Source organism: Solanum stenotomum, chromosome 5 (genome assembly GCF_019186545.1).
Source record: "Solanum stenotomum isolate F172 chromosome 5, ASM1918654v1, whole genome shotgun sequence".
In the NCBI taxonomy this organism is placed as follows: domain Eukaryota; kingdom Viridiplantae; phylum Streptophyta; class Magnoliopsida; order Solanales; family Solanaceae; genus Solanum; species Solanum stenotomum.
Window position 1 is genome coordinate 26,833,996 of NC_064286.1, and position 14,146 is coordinate 26,848,141.

Here is a 14,146-nt window from a genome sequence, read left to right on the forward strand (position 1 = left end):
CTAGGCCCTAGGCTTGGGTCGTGACACCGATGTCATGGGTCGAATGGGTCTTAGTGGAATTGTATAAGTGTGTAGTTTGATTTTGTTTTCGGGGGCTACAGTTTTGAATTTGGAAAATGGGGTTGAAATTTGGCACGTTAGGTAATTCGGTGAGCTGGGTCGAGCTCGCCAAATCGCTCGTCGGTTCACCAATGTCCCCCTTGATCGCCCTTAATTTCATGTTTTGGCTGAGTTAGAGTCTGCAACTTTAGGCAAGAAGCCTGAGCTCGCCAAGTCGCCAAAAGTCTCCCTTGATCACCCTTTCTGTGCCCCTAACCCTTAAAACACTGTAACTTTCAGCGGGCAAGTCTTAGCTTGCCGAGTGATTTTTGCAATTCGCCGAAGGACCCTACACATCGCCAACCTGCCAATTTTCTGGGAAAATTTCAATCCAGTCCTTTCGGCAAGCCCAATCTAGCTCCTCAAAGTGACTCATCGATTGGTTCAGTGAGTCTTTATGCAACTAAATTCTTAGATTTTTCTTGAGTATTATCTAACTCTTTCTAACTTGTTTTGCAGATATGGCTAGACAAAAAGTAGTAGGAGGAGACATGCCGCCTCGTAAGCGGGCAAAGGGGATCACAATCAATTAGGATGCAGCTGCATCCAAGTCAAAAGCAAAAAAACTTCCTACCACAAGTGGAAAGGGTAAAGGAAAGGGAAAGGCCCCCGCTGCTGAGGCACCGAAGGTCAGGTCCGATAGTAAAGGAGTTTACGCTACTCACCTCACCACTTCTGGGAGTGAGCGAGAGCACCAGGACCCTCAGGCTGACATTTTTGGGCCTGAGGACGAGCAACTGCTACTAGCCTGGAGAACTGAAATGCGCTCCAAGAGGTTGCATGATCCGTCTAGGATCCGGGTACCCCAGGCCACTACTCCTCCTCTTTCTCTAGACCAAGGTGTGGTCCCAACACCTCCTGCACATGGTCTTTGTACAGAGACGGTGTGGTGGACAGATATCTAAAGATATGGAGCACCTTAAAATCCCACAAGTTCTAGATTTTTACTAAACCCCATAGCCCTTACATTCCTAATTGGGTTTGGGATTTTTACACTACCTATGGAGCTTTGGTGCCTCAAGGGAAGAGGAAAGCCTCTACCTTTAAGCCAGTGGATTATGTGGTTGCCGGGGTAAGAAAGTGAAGTGTGACATTGACGATATCAATGAAATTCTGGAGTGTACAAGGAATATCTACCAGAGTATGATCAAGACAACTTCACTGGAGGACATGAAAAGTTGGCTAGTTCCTCTCCTTTCAGATGATACTCCTAGGTGGATTGAGGCCGGAGTGCCCATAGAGAAGAAGGATTTAAATGTGGCGGTGAGGTACTAGTTTGGGTTTATCAGCAACACAATCATGCCGTCTCAGAATGAGTCCATCCTCCACCACACTAAGGCAGAATTTCTTGGCTCTATCATTGTTGGGAAGTCCTTTAAGTTGGGTATGATCATTGGCCAAGAGATGTCTATGAGGGCTAGGAAGCATCAGACATCGCTCTCATTCCCGGTATTGATCACCGAATTGTACAAATGATCTCGAGTGCCCCATGATGAGAAGAAGGTCGTGGAAGTGATTCCCACCTCCTTTATCGATATCTAGGGTATTGAGGCTGAGTATTTGAAGGATGAGGCTGAGAAGAAAAAGGCAGCCTCGGTGGATTCATCCCCGACTATTGACATCGAGACTTTACCTGCAGAAGCAGTATCGCCTACTGATGTGAGGCTAGAAATACATATTTTTAATCATTATTTCCTCACATTTATTATTTATATTTGTCCTTTTTGAGCATAAATTTTATGAATTGTGCTAAATTGTGTATTTTATTTGTAGGATTAAATTGGTGGAGAAATAAAGAAGTTTAGAGCTAAAACGAATTAAAGATTGAAGGTTGAAGAAGGAAATCAAACAGGCGGCTTAATGGATTAAATTTAATAAAATAATATATTTATATATAAGGAAAAGGCGGTTGCAATTGAAAATTTTCAAGTTGCCTCTACTGTACACGTGGCAGCAAGTGAATGCAACAACCAATTGTGGAGGCGGTTGGTTACTGTTCACGCTGAAAATAAAGAGGAATCCAATTCCTTTTGGTTTAGGATTCCTAATTTAATTGAGACTAATTATTTTATTTAGGGTTTCCTACATCTATAAATAGTGCATAGAAATAATTAGTAGAGAGGAGGAGGGAGGCCAAGAACCAAGATACAAGACACAATATAAATTTTCTTCTAGCTTAGGAACTTTGGAAGAGCCGCCGTGGAGGCCAGAGAATTGTGGTTTATTCTTTCTTATCCTTTATTATTTATTTGTATTCCTGATTAATAAAAGATAGTCTAGCTATTGTTCTTAACATTTTATGATTAACAAGCATATTTATTTTAATAAATTTTGATTGAGTTTTTGAGATAATGAGTAGCTAACTTTCATAACTAGGGTTGTGGGAACCATATGCGATTAACAAAGTATGAATAATAACTAAGTAATTCGTGAATAGTGTTGAAGCAGGCATTGATAATTCTTTCGTCTAGAAGTCTTTTTCACGATGGCCAACGTTAGAACTTGCCTTGTTGCTACTTGCCGGACCAAGGAGGTAATCAACAAGAAAAGAATTATCAACATAGATTTAGTGTGATACTATTAAATAGTCTAGTATCGATTGGCGCGAAGTAATAACTAAACCAAACATCAATTATGATGTCTAATATGAGGTAAAGGTAAGGATTAGTAAATTATACACACGTAGCCGGACCAAGGTGCGGGGTGAAATTCTCTAGATGCCGGACCAAAGATTTAGATATACCTAACTTATCACTTTGCATGTAATACACTAGAAAATGATTACTATTATTAGGATTACTGCATTTTGAGCTTATGGGGAACACATTCCTAGTTACTTTTAATAATCTGAATATAAATAAATACTTAGTTCAAAACTATCTTTTTGTTGTTTTTATTTTATTTCAATTTAAATCCCTCCCTTTTTTATACAACGACTATTGAGTTAAATATTTGCTATTGAAAATATTCTTCCATATTCTCTATGGGATCGACCCCGACTCATAGTTGGGTAAATATATTGCATACGATCATTTATATTTCTTTTCAAGAAGTATATTTGAACGTTATCAAGAATGGCGCCGCTGCCGGGGTATATGGCTTAGAAATTGTCTTTAGTATTTATTTTGACTTGTAGTCTTTTTTTTCCTTAGGATTAGTTTTAAATTTATTTATTTTTATTATTATTGTATTTCTTTTACTCTTCTTGAGATGTCATCTGAAAAAGTATGTAGTGATAAGTGTTCTTGCAATTCTTGCACTTTTGATACTATGGATTCTTATAGGTTAATTTTTTCTCAACAAGATAAGTTGTATAGGGACATGGAAGATTTGTTAATACTTTGCTATAAATCAATATATAAGCACAGTGGTGAATATAAATTTGAATTTGATCTCTATTATTTAGATTGTGAGTTGAGTGCAAAGATTAAATCATATGACACCCAACAATTTAATAATAATATGTGTGAGGAAGAAAAAAATACTTAGAAGTCAACTTGAAGAGCTAAAAGTTGAGGGCCAATTGCTTGATCATACTGTTATTGATGTTGTCACTGTTGAGAAGAGTGCACTAGAGTTATGTAATGAAGTAGACAATATTATTTTTAAAAACTCTAGTATGTGTAAACATGAGGGTGAAAAAAATAATACAATTCATAAGTTAGGGCGCATTGGACCTCATTCCAATCATTTTTCCACATTATGTTTAGAAGATGAGAAATTAATCGAGCCATCTAAGCCTTTAGAAGAGTGTATGGAGGAGGAACAATGTGTCTATATTCTTGAATTTATTGTTCCAACATCGGAGAATTACATTCGTCACTTAGGATCCAAGAAGGGCATAATGTGATATCTATTGCTTGGGACCTTTATTTTTGTACCACCACCCCTTGAGCGTAATAGAAAAATTGATGTAAAATTAGGGGTGCATTTCATATCTTCAAAGTGGAAGGAAAAATAGTAAAATTGATGGTGTCGTGCCGTGACGTTAAATTAAGCGCTTATTGGGAGGCAACCCAATTAGAGTGTAACTTCTTATTTTTTTTTATTAGTATCACTTTCTTTTTCTTTTCTTGTTTTTGGGAGATTAGGGGAAGTCTGAGTAACCAAAAAAAAATGGAGCATGTTTGAGCTTAAGTGTGGGGTGACGATCCTTGATGAAAATTAAGAGAACATGCTACTAGCTAGGCCTAAAGGCCTCATGGAGTTTTCCGAACCCTTGTTTTAAATTTTATTTAATGTTTTGGAGACATAACATCTTTTTAAGTGTGGGTGGAGGAATGAATTCTTAGTTTTTACCGTTTTATTGAGTTTTTTTTAGGATGGATTCCTTGGCTTTTGTTTTCGGTTCTTTTCCTGAGGATAGTCCTTTTGAACCGAGTGTTTTTTTATTTTTTTAAGGAATAAATTTTATTTTTATTTTTTTGGAGAGAAAAGAAAAGACCTTTTTGAGTTATGTGATACTTATTATTTGGGCCTAAATTTGAGTGGTACTTTCTTGTGAATGCTTGATAGCTAGTGAAATTGCAAACTTTTTGACATCTAGGTTCATGGTTGCGACTTTGTATATAGCTTATTTTATTTTGTAGTTTGTTATGATCCTACTCTCTTAGAAGTGGAACTGATCCATCTTGATTGATACTATTGCCATGTGTGGTGAGATTTTATTTATTCCATGTTTTACATCTTAGTCTAGAACTTGCCCTGCATGTTATTGAAGTGAAATAAAAAGTGTTGCTTTGTTTAGGAGATGATAATAGGCTTTCTTTGATTTGTCTGGTAAATTTTTGCCTTTTCAGATATTTTATCACTAGTTAGCCCTTTTGAGCCTGTAGCCTTTTATTGGTAGCCATATTTTACCCTTAACTATTTTGTTGAATCCCTAGTTTTTGCACCTTGCTTTCTTGAGCATTATAGCATAGACTTATTCTAATTATCAATTATGAGAAAAAGGGATGGTTGAGTAATCAATGATAGCTACAAAGTGCTTAAAACCCCTCTTTGAAAGAATGTGATATGAAAATAAAAAATAAAAAATAAAAGAATGTGACATGAAAAAAAAATAAAGAGTTACCTTGATGATGGCCCTGGTCCTTCCAAGGACATCGTGCACCTTAACGCATGTAAAATACGTAAGTTGAGGGTGACTATTATGAAGGAAAACTAAAAAATAAAATAAAAATAAAAATGATTGAAACATTCTTGAGAGGATGAAAATTACTTGTGAAATAATTGTTGAAGAGAGGGCTGAAAATAAAGAGAAGAAAATAATGGGTGATGAAGTCTAAAATTGCAAAATGCTTAAGGAAGTGTAAGTCACGATTATATAGTTTTCCTACCCGTCCCCTAGCCTACACTACAATCCGTTAAAGTCCTATTTGATTCTATTCAAGCATGCTTAATTAGTAGAGATGTACATAATGGGCAAGCATATGATTCTTTGTGCATACATGTGAATTTTCTTTGTAAGTGTGAGAGTGTTCTTTGATGGTAAGTCTTTAATTTATATTCAATCTTTTGATTTGAGTGTGTGGACTATTTCTTCTTGTGAGGGCACTTCTTTCATGATAGATAAGTGATTTTATTAACTTTCTTTGATGAGAGTAGGTGAGCAAGCTAAAATTTGATGAGTTCAACGTCCTTCCTTGAGGTTAGGAGGTTTGTTGTTTATCTGGATGTCTTGCATAATGATTAAGAAGTCTACTTGATGTTTTGAAATTGGTACATGGCCTAATTGTTTGTATTAACCAAAGTGATGGCATTGCTAATATGATTTTTTTTGGGATGAGCTTCAATGTTTGCTCGAGGACGAACAAAGGTTTAAGTGTGGGGTGTTGATGTGAGGATAAAAATATATATTTTTAATCATTATTTCCTCACATTTATTATTTATATTTGTCCTTTTTTAGCATAAATTTTATGAATTGTGCTAAATTGTGTATTTTATTTGTAGGATTAAATTGGTGGAAAAATAAAGAAGTTCGGAGCTAAAACGAATTAAAGATTGAAGGTTGAAGAAGGAAATCAAGCAGGCAGTTTAATGGATTAATTTAATAAAATAATATATTTATATATATAAGGAAAAGGTGGCTGCAATTGAAAGTTTTCAAGTTGCCTCTACTGTACACGTGGCAGAAAGTGAATGCAACAACCAATTGTGGAGGTAGTCGGTTACTATTCACGCTAAAAATAAAAAGGAATCCAATTCCTTTTGGTTTTGGAATCCTAATTTAATTGGGACTAATTATTTGATTTAGGGTTTCCTACATCTATAAATAGTGCATAGAAATAATTATTAGAGAGGAGGAGGGAGGCCAAAAACAAAGATACAAGATACAATATAAATTTTCTTCTAGCTTAGGAACTTTGGAAGAGCCGCCGTGGAGGCCAGAGACGTGTGGTTTATTCTTTCTAGTCCTTTATTATTTATTTATATTCGTGATTAATAAAAGATAGTCTAGCTATTGTTCTTAACTTTTTATGATTAACACAAGCATATTTATTTTAATAAATTTTGATTGTGTATTTGAGATAATGAGTAGCTAACTTTCATAACTATGGTTGTGGGAACCATAAGCGATTAACAAAGTATGAATAATAACTAAGTAATTTGTGAATAGTGTTGAAGCATGCATTGATAATTCTTTCATCTAGAAGTCATTTTACCAGTGACCAACGTTAGAACTCGCCTTGTTGCTATTTGCCGGACCAAGGAGGTAATCAACAAGAAAAAAATTATCAACATAGATTTAGTGTGATACTATCTAATAGTTTAGTGTCGATTGGTGTGAAGTAATAATTTAGCCAAACATCGATTATGATGTCTAATATGAGGTAAAGGTAAGAGTTAGTAAATTATACACACGTAGCTGGACCAAGGTGCGGGGTGAAATTCTCTAGATTCCGGACCAAGGATTTAGAGATACCTAACTTATCACTTTGCAGGTAATACACTAGCAAATGATTACTATTATTAGGATTACTGCATTATGAATTTATGGGAAACACATTCCTAGTTACTTTTAATAATCTGAATATAAATAAATACTTAGTTCAAAGCTATCTTTTTATTGTTTTTATTTATTTCAATTTAAATCCCCCCCCCCCTTTTTATTTAACGACTATTGAGTTAAATATTTACTATTGACAATATTCTTTTATATTCTCTGGGGATCGACCCCGACTCATAGTTAGGTAAATATATTGGCATATGATCGTTTATATTTCTTTTCAAGAAGTATATTTGAACGTTATCACCTACTCCAGCCCCTGGGCATTCAGGTATCTCTAGTACTACCTCTTCCATGACTCCGAGTTCTTCTACTACTCCCCTACCTCCTAGGTCTGTTACTAGTGCTGCTGCCTCCTGACCTTTACTCACCCAGGATACGATACTATAGATAGGTCATTTAACCCATTTTACTGATATGCGAGCATCTAGGCTAGAGCCTACATTCCCTGTGATGATTGAGGGAGCTTTTGTTGCTGCTATGACACCTTAAAGAGAGTTTATTATTGCCCTTACGACAAGGATAGAGGTGTGTTAGAGAGGCCAAGGAGCCACTCATGAGGTGACGACCTTAAAAGCCGCAATTGCTGAGTTGAGAAAGGAAGTGGACTAGCTGAAGTCCACAGATATGTCGATGATTTTTGGGATGGTGGAGATCCCTAATATCCTAGCTGATTTTGATATGCATCTGGCTACCACCAGAGACAAGGTTCGAGCTGATAAGGTGGTTGTTTTCGAGTCCAAGGTCGAGACTGACAAGGAACAGCTCGGTCTCCAAGAGGATATCACATATGAGGGCCTGACAGAGATTGAGGAAGCTATGGTGCATTCAGCCGTGCATGTTTCATTGCCAGATACGTCTATGGCAGGCTCTAGTGGAGCCAATTATGATGTTACCTCGAGAACTGATGCCCAGGATAAGGGTGTGACCATGGGCATTGATGCCATAACAGATGGAGCGACTTAGTAGACAAGATTCTTCTTTACCTCCCTCTCTATCGTTTTTATTGACTTTTAATTATTTTAGTTACATTTGAGGACAACTACTTTTCTTTTATGGGTGGGGTGAGGTATTTCCATACCTACCTCTTGTGACTATGCTTAGTATATATATATATATATATATTGGGTTTTGTGTTTTAAACTGTGTTTTGATTCTATCTTGTGGATATTTGAGCTTGTGGCTCCTTGGTTTGAATAGAAATGGGTTTTTGACCTATCTGAAAACTTTTGCCACCTCTTATTATGTTTGAATGTGACTATTCTTGTGCAAATTTGAGCATCGATTATGATCAATATTGGTGACTTGAATAGTGATGTTAATCGAACAAAAATGAATGCCTGGTTAGAATAAGGCCAAATGAAGTTGCATAGACAATATGTGGACTTTTTGCATCTCGTTGTGACTAGCCGATTATCGAATGAAGTCTCTTGTAATGAACATTGCACACTAGCTCAAATGAGTCTGGTTTGATATTGGTGCCAATACCTTGTGTGATGAGCTTTTCTTGAACATTGTGTGTGGTAACACCTAGAATTTGCTTCGCTGGTCCCGTTAACTAAGTGATGCAAGCTCTTGAAATGATCTTAGGCAAAGATTTTGAGGAGTGAAATAATTTGAAAATATACCTCTTTTTGTGGCCAACCTTGTGAGGTGTGTGAACCTTGCTTGAACCCCTTTGAGCTTTATCCTATTCTTGGAAGAAACTTGAGCAATTATGACCCCTCTTCATCCATTCACCCATAAAGTTTGGTTTGATTGAATAGCCAACTTAGGTCAAAACCCTAAGTTGGGGGTGTGGTGAAAAGAGAAGGTAAATTAAGAAGTGTGAAAAAGTCCCCTTTGATCCATGGTCTTGAAAACTATGGAACCCTTCATATAAAAAAGAGAGAAAGAAAGAAAAAAAAAGAATAAAAAAGTTGTGAAAGTTGCAAAAGAAATGGGGTGTTCGGTAGTCCATTGGAAGTTGAATAATGGGGGTGATTATTGAGCATGAGTAAAATGCTGAAGAAAAGGAAGAAAAATGATGTTCAGACCACATTTCATGAGGGTAGAACCCACTGAGCCTAAATGACCATCCTTTACACTTAGCCCCATGACAAGCCTTGAAAAGACATTTTTGATCTTGAGTGAGCTGAAACGAATGTTGATTGGAAAATAAGGGCAAACCTATGGGTGAAGTCATGAATGTGTTCATTTTTGTGAGTGTGAGAGTCGTTTGTGATTCCGAAACTATAAATTGTTGAAGAATTGTATGTGAATATGGAATCATCTTTGTTGTGAGGGCATTTGAGTACCTTTATTGAGCTTGAACTTGCATTGTTAGCAAGTATTGTGAACTTGAGCACCTTTGATAATGGTAAGTCACAACTTGAATCTTTGAGTGCACCATGGATCCTTGCATGAGTAAGTTGAGTCTTGTTGTGTGCATTCATGATTGAGTCTTATGAAGCACTGTTTGAGACATCTTTTTTGAACTGCTGAACTAGATTTTTACTTGAGGACAAGCAAAAGTGTAAGTTGGGGGTGTTGATGAGTCCGAGATTTAGACTTATTTAGGGCTTTATTTATATAGATGTAGTGTCCTCAAATGCTTAATTTGTGCCAATAACTAATGTTAAATTCTTAATATTTAGGTATACGGATTGAGGAACAAAGCAAGGACACTAATAGGCAAAAAGGAACAAAACAAGCTGAAGAAATGAAGAAGAGTGAGCCTGGGGATCGCCAAGAGCACTCGACGTGTCGTCGAGTTGCTCATCAGACCGCCTAAAGTTCCAGTGTACCAAGCCCTGAAGGAAAGAACCAAGTCGGCGATGAAAAAGAGCAGTCGGCGGATCGCCGAGTGATTCCCCGAAGCCTAGATAGATCGCCCAAAGTTATAAACCTTAAGGATGCTTAATGTCAAGGCGAAAGGGCGATGGAAGAGACCAAAGGGCAGCTCACCGAGTGGTTTGGCAATCCCAACTTAGTTCGCTAAATGGGCTTTTGTAGCTTATTTTCAGTGACTATAAATACGTTTTTGAACATTTAGTTTAGTAACGTTGAAATCTTTTTACATCTTTTTGACATTAGAATTGGTTTTTATCATCTGGAGACAATTTTCTCCAGAGTTTTTCTTTAGCTTTGAAGGATTGAAGAAATTCACTTTTGAGAAATTAGAAGTGAGACTTTGAGATTCATCAAATTGGAGCATTGTAAAGATGAAATCACCCTTACCTAGTTGATGGATAATCAATTCGGTAATTGTTTTTAACTTTTCATAATGTCTAGCTAAAACCCCAATTCTTGTGGTGTGATCATGTGATTATGGACTGATTTAGCTTATGGGTATTTCTAATTGTTAGTTTAAATGCTATTTTAAAGTGAGTTTAATCATTAATTGTGGTTTAATTTAAGAATTGTAGTTGCAAATGCAGTTCTAGGTTTTTATTCTTGGCTTGCTCGAGAGAGAGGTTTTAGGACTAAGGGTTTTGATTGGTGGTTTGTGGGTATTGGGTTGATCTCGATTTAGCTCGAGAGAGTAAATCCTAAACCAAATCTCACACATTTAGCTCTAGAGATTGAATGGATTAAGGCGTGGGCTGCTTTTAATTTCCATGCTTGTTGATGTTCGAGAGAAATCACCTGATTCAGGGTAATTGTTCCAGAGAAAATTACCTCCCTTACAGCCTAGCCTACTCACTAATATCTAGCTATTTACTAATAGTTTCAGTTACCCATATGTCTACATTTGCCTATAATCGATCACATCCCAATAATCCGTCTCATTATTGTTAATTCCTAGTGTTTGCAACTGTTTGTAATTAATAACTAAAACCAAAACCTCCCTTCTGACATTCGTGTCACCCGTTTTACTTGAATATGTTTTTAATCGATAATTTCTATTCCTATGGCTGAATTGACCACATTCTTACTTCCTAGTCGAATTTAAAACGTGTATCGCTCCCTGTGGGATTTGACCCCAACTCATTTAGTTTGGTTTTATACTGATTTACGATCGTTGAACACCTAGAAATGGATGAGGTGTGCTTGAAATGTTAAATCAGAAGAACAGACTCATTCGGAGACGCCATCAGGTTGTTGCCGATGAAACCATGCCAGTATCTAGCCACAACATTATATCCTTCTTCACGATCTTGGCACCATCATCCATACAAAAAGGAGAAGAACCAGAGATCAAGGGTGATAGACAACCCTTCAGAGAATCGAAATCATGTTGCATCCAGAGTGAATATAGATCGGATTCAAATGCCGACAGGTTTAATGCAGTGTTGATGGCTCCTGCATTGCATCAGACTTTATTTACCATTACTTCCACTTCTTCAAGTGGTTTCCAAACTGTGCCCTTTCACTTGTTTGCGAGATCCTGACCATAAGCCGCATAGAACTCCCTCTTCCAAGAAGAGATGTAAGGGTTCCTCGCCTGGCTAAAGCCTTTGAGCCGATGGAATTGAATGGTACCTAGATGGATGTGTAGTCACTTATCACTCCATCAATGGAGAGTCATCTCTCCTCGAGAATAGTCCTCTATCCTACAACTTTGACCCTATTCTAGGATCTTGGAGCTAACTTGAAGGACTCTGGAAGTCGAGGCTTATGCAAATGAAGGCTTCACCAACTTGGATCTAATTTTTGTCCTTTTCCTTACCACCCTAGCTTGTACCCTATCCTGTGCAGATGATTGTGGGGTGGTGGCTTTGCTATGTTGGGAAGCCTCTGAAAGCTCATTTATTGTTATCCACCAATGTCGTTTCGGTGGAGGAAGAGGAGAGGGCTCTGTATCTGACTCTATATCGGAAGACATTATCTACTTGCCATTGTTTCTAGCCATTTTATGAAAAGAACACATTCAAACAATATATTTGTGATGGTTAGTTGAAATCCAACGCGAATTGAATAAGTTTCCTAGATAGTCCTGAGGCTCACCTAACGGAAAGTTGATGCACCAAACAGGATCAGTGAGCTTGCCGAATCAGACAGTTTCAAAATATTAAGGGATCAGGCCAAAAGGGCAGAGTTAATGCTAATTCGGTGATTCTCCAAGTTGGTTTCGATGAGCTAGGACAAGTCCGTTGAAACTGACAGTGCAAAAGGGAAAGTAATAGGCATCAAGGGTGATATCCTTGCCCCCTCGGTGATTCACAAAGTGGGTTTGGCGGACTAAGACAAGCTCGTCGAATGGAACAGTACCCAATGCCATGTGCATGCTCAAGAAGGCACACTAGGTCTTACTCGGCTATTGGCCTAACTACCTTAGTTAACTAAGACAAGCTCACCAAACATGAAGTTTCAACCCTATGCCAAATTTTAACAGAAAAACCAACACACACATTAAATACTAGTTTCCTCCCGACATGACAATCAACCTAGACTCTTTTCTACCCATATGTACTGAGATTTCCCCTATTTATTATTAAGCATTATGCTAATTGATGATTTTCCGTTAGAAAGTAGTCACCCTATCTATCATTGAGAAAAATTATGCAATCAGGTCAACACTAAGCTACTTAGACTTCACTAACATCAAATTAGGACTAGACCTAGCAAAGTTATCAACTCAATTTAACAATTCAACCAACACAAACACGATTCATCAATTTGGTAGGCATTCATAATTAAAATCATAGGTTCACAGTTCAATTTCAATAATATGATGCTACCCGTCAAAATCAGACACTCAAACATAGTTAATGGGATCAAGCTCACAGTCTATACGTTTTCTAACTTCAAAAATAACAACAAGAAGTCGAAAACACCAACCTTTAAGTTGAAAACAATCACGAAATTGAGGGATCATGGTTGGGTTCACACAAACTTCACGTAAATGAAATGTTAACACCTTAATATAATCACATGAGGCTCACAAACACTCAAAATTCACAATGCAAGAGAAATGAATAAAAAATTATCTCAGATTTCAAAGATATTGATTTTTAAATTTAAAAAGACCTTTGGCCTTTTTATATCAAGCTCGTTCGGTGATCACGACCAACTTCATCAAATGTGTTTGGGGAATCACGGATTAGAATTTAAGCTTGACGGACATGCCTCAACAAACACCTAACTTGAAGGCTGATTCGGCAGACCCGACAGAGCTCGCTTAATGCACTTCAGCAAATCGACTTTTGGAGTTCTGAACGCCTATCTTAACAGTGCCCTTTTCATCTTTTCAAGCTTGAAATATTGAAAGAATTAGTCTTCTCAATGCCTTCGGTGGATTGTTGTTTGGGTTTTGCATGACCTTTATTTCCCTTTTCAATCTTCCAACTTCTTTTCACCTTGCACTTACAACACAATTTATTTGAAAACAGTAAAAACAACAACAAAGACTTAGGTTGCCTCCCAAGAAACACCTTATTTAACATCGTGGTATGACATATTGCTCAAACTAAACAATCATTTTTGGGGTTCAGGATGGTGTCACTAGGAAATGTTGCCTTTTGCCTTGGATTTAGATGAATGGAAATTTGTCCTAGTTGGGTTTCCACCTTCTTGATAGAGACGGAGTGTGAAGTCACCGTCTAAGATAAAGTGGAGAAGTCATTTTTCAAATCCTTCAACACCTTATTGTACCTTTCAACCTTGTTGTAGATCCTTACAAGAATATATTCTGCTTGGTTTCCTTCTAGCCCAGCTGATAGCCATGCAAAAACCATGCTTAAAAAGACATTTTGGTTGAAAACCATGCTATGTGCCAATTTTGAGAAAAACATCATGAACTTTAGCAAAAGGCATAATATACAAGTATAACCATCATATAAGTCATTACATCACATTAGAACATTCACCTTAAGTAACCCTAAGCTATACTTGTGCAATGTAAGAATAACATCCCATACTACTATTCCTACTAACTACCACTTTGAGGCCACCTTAGGTGAACTTACCAATTTTCATACTTATCTTTAATCAATACTCATATATAAGGAACACATACATTTCATAAGTCATGACAAGGAAAGTAACTCATAATACAATCCAAGTAAAGCATGCATCATTACATTAAGCATTTAAGTCAACATTCTCATAAGCTT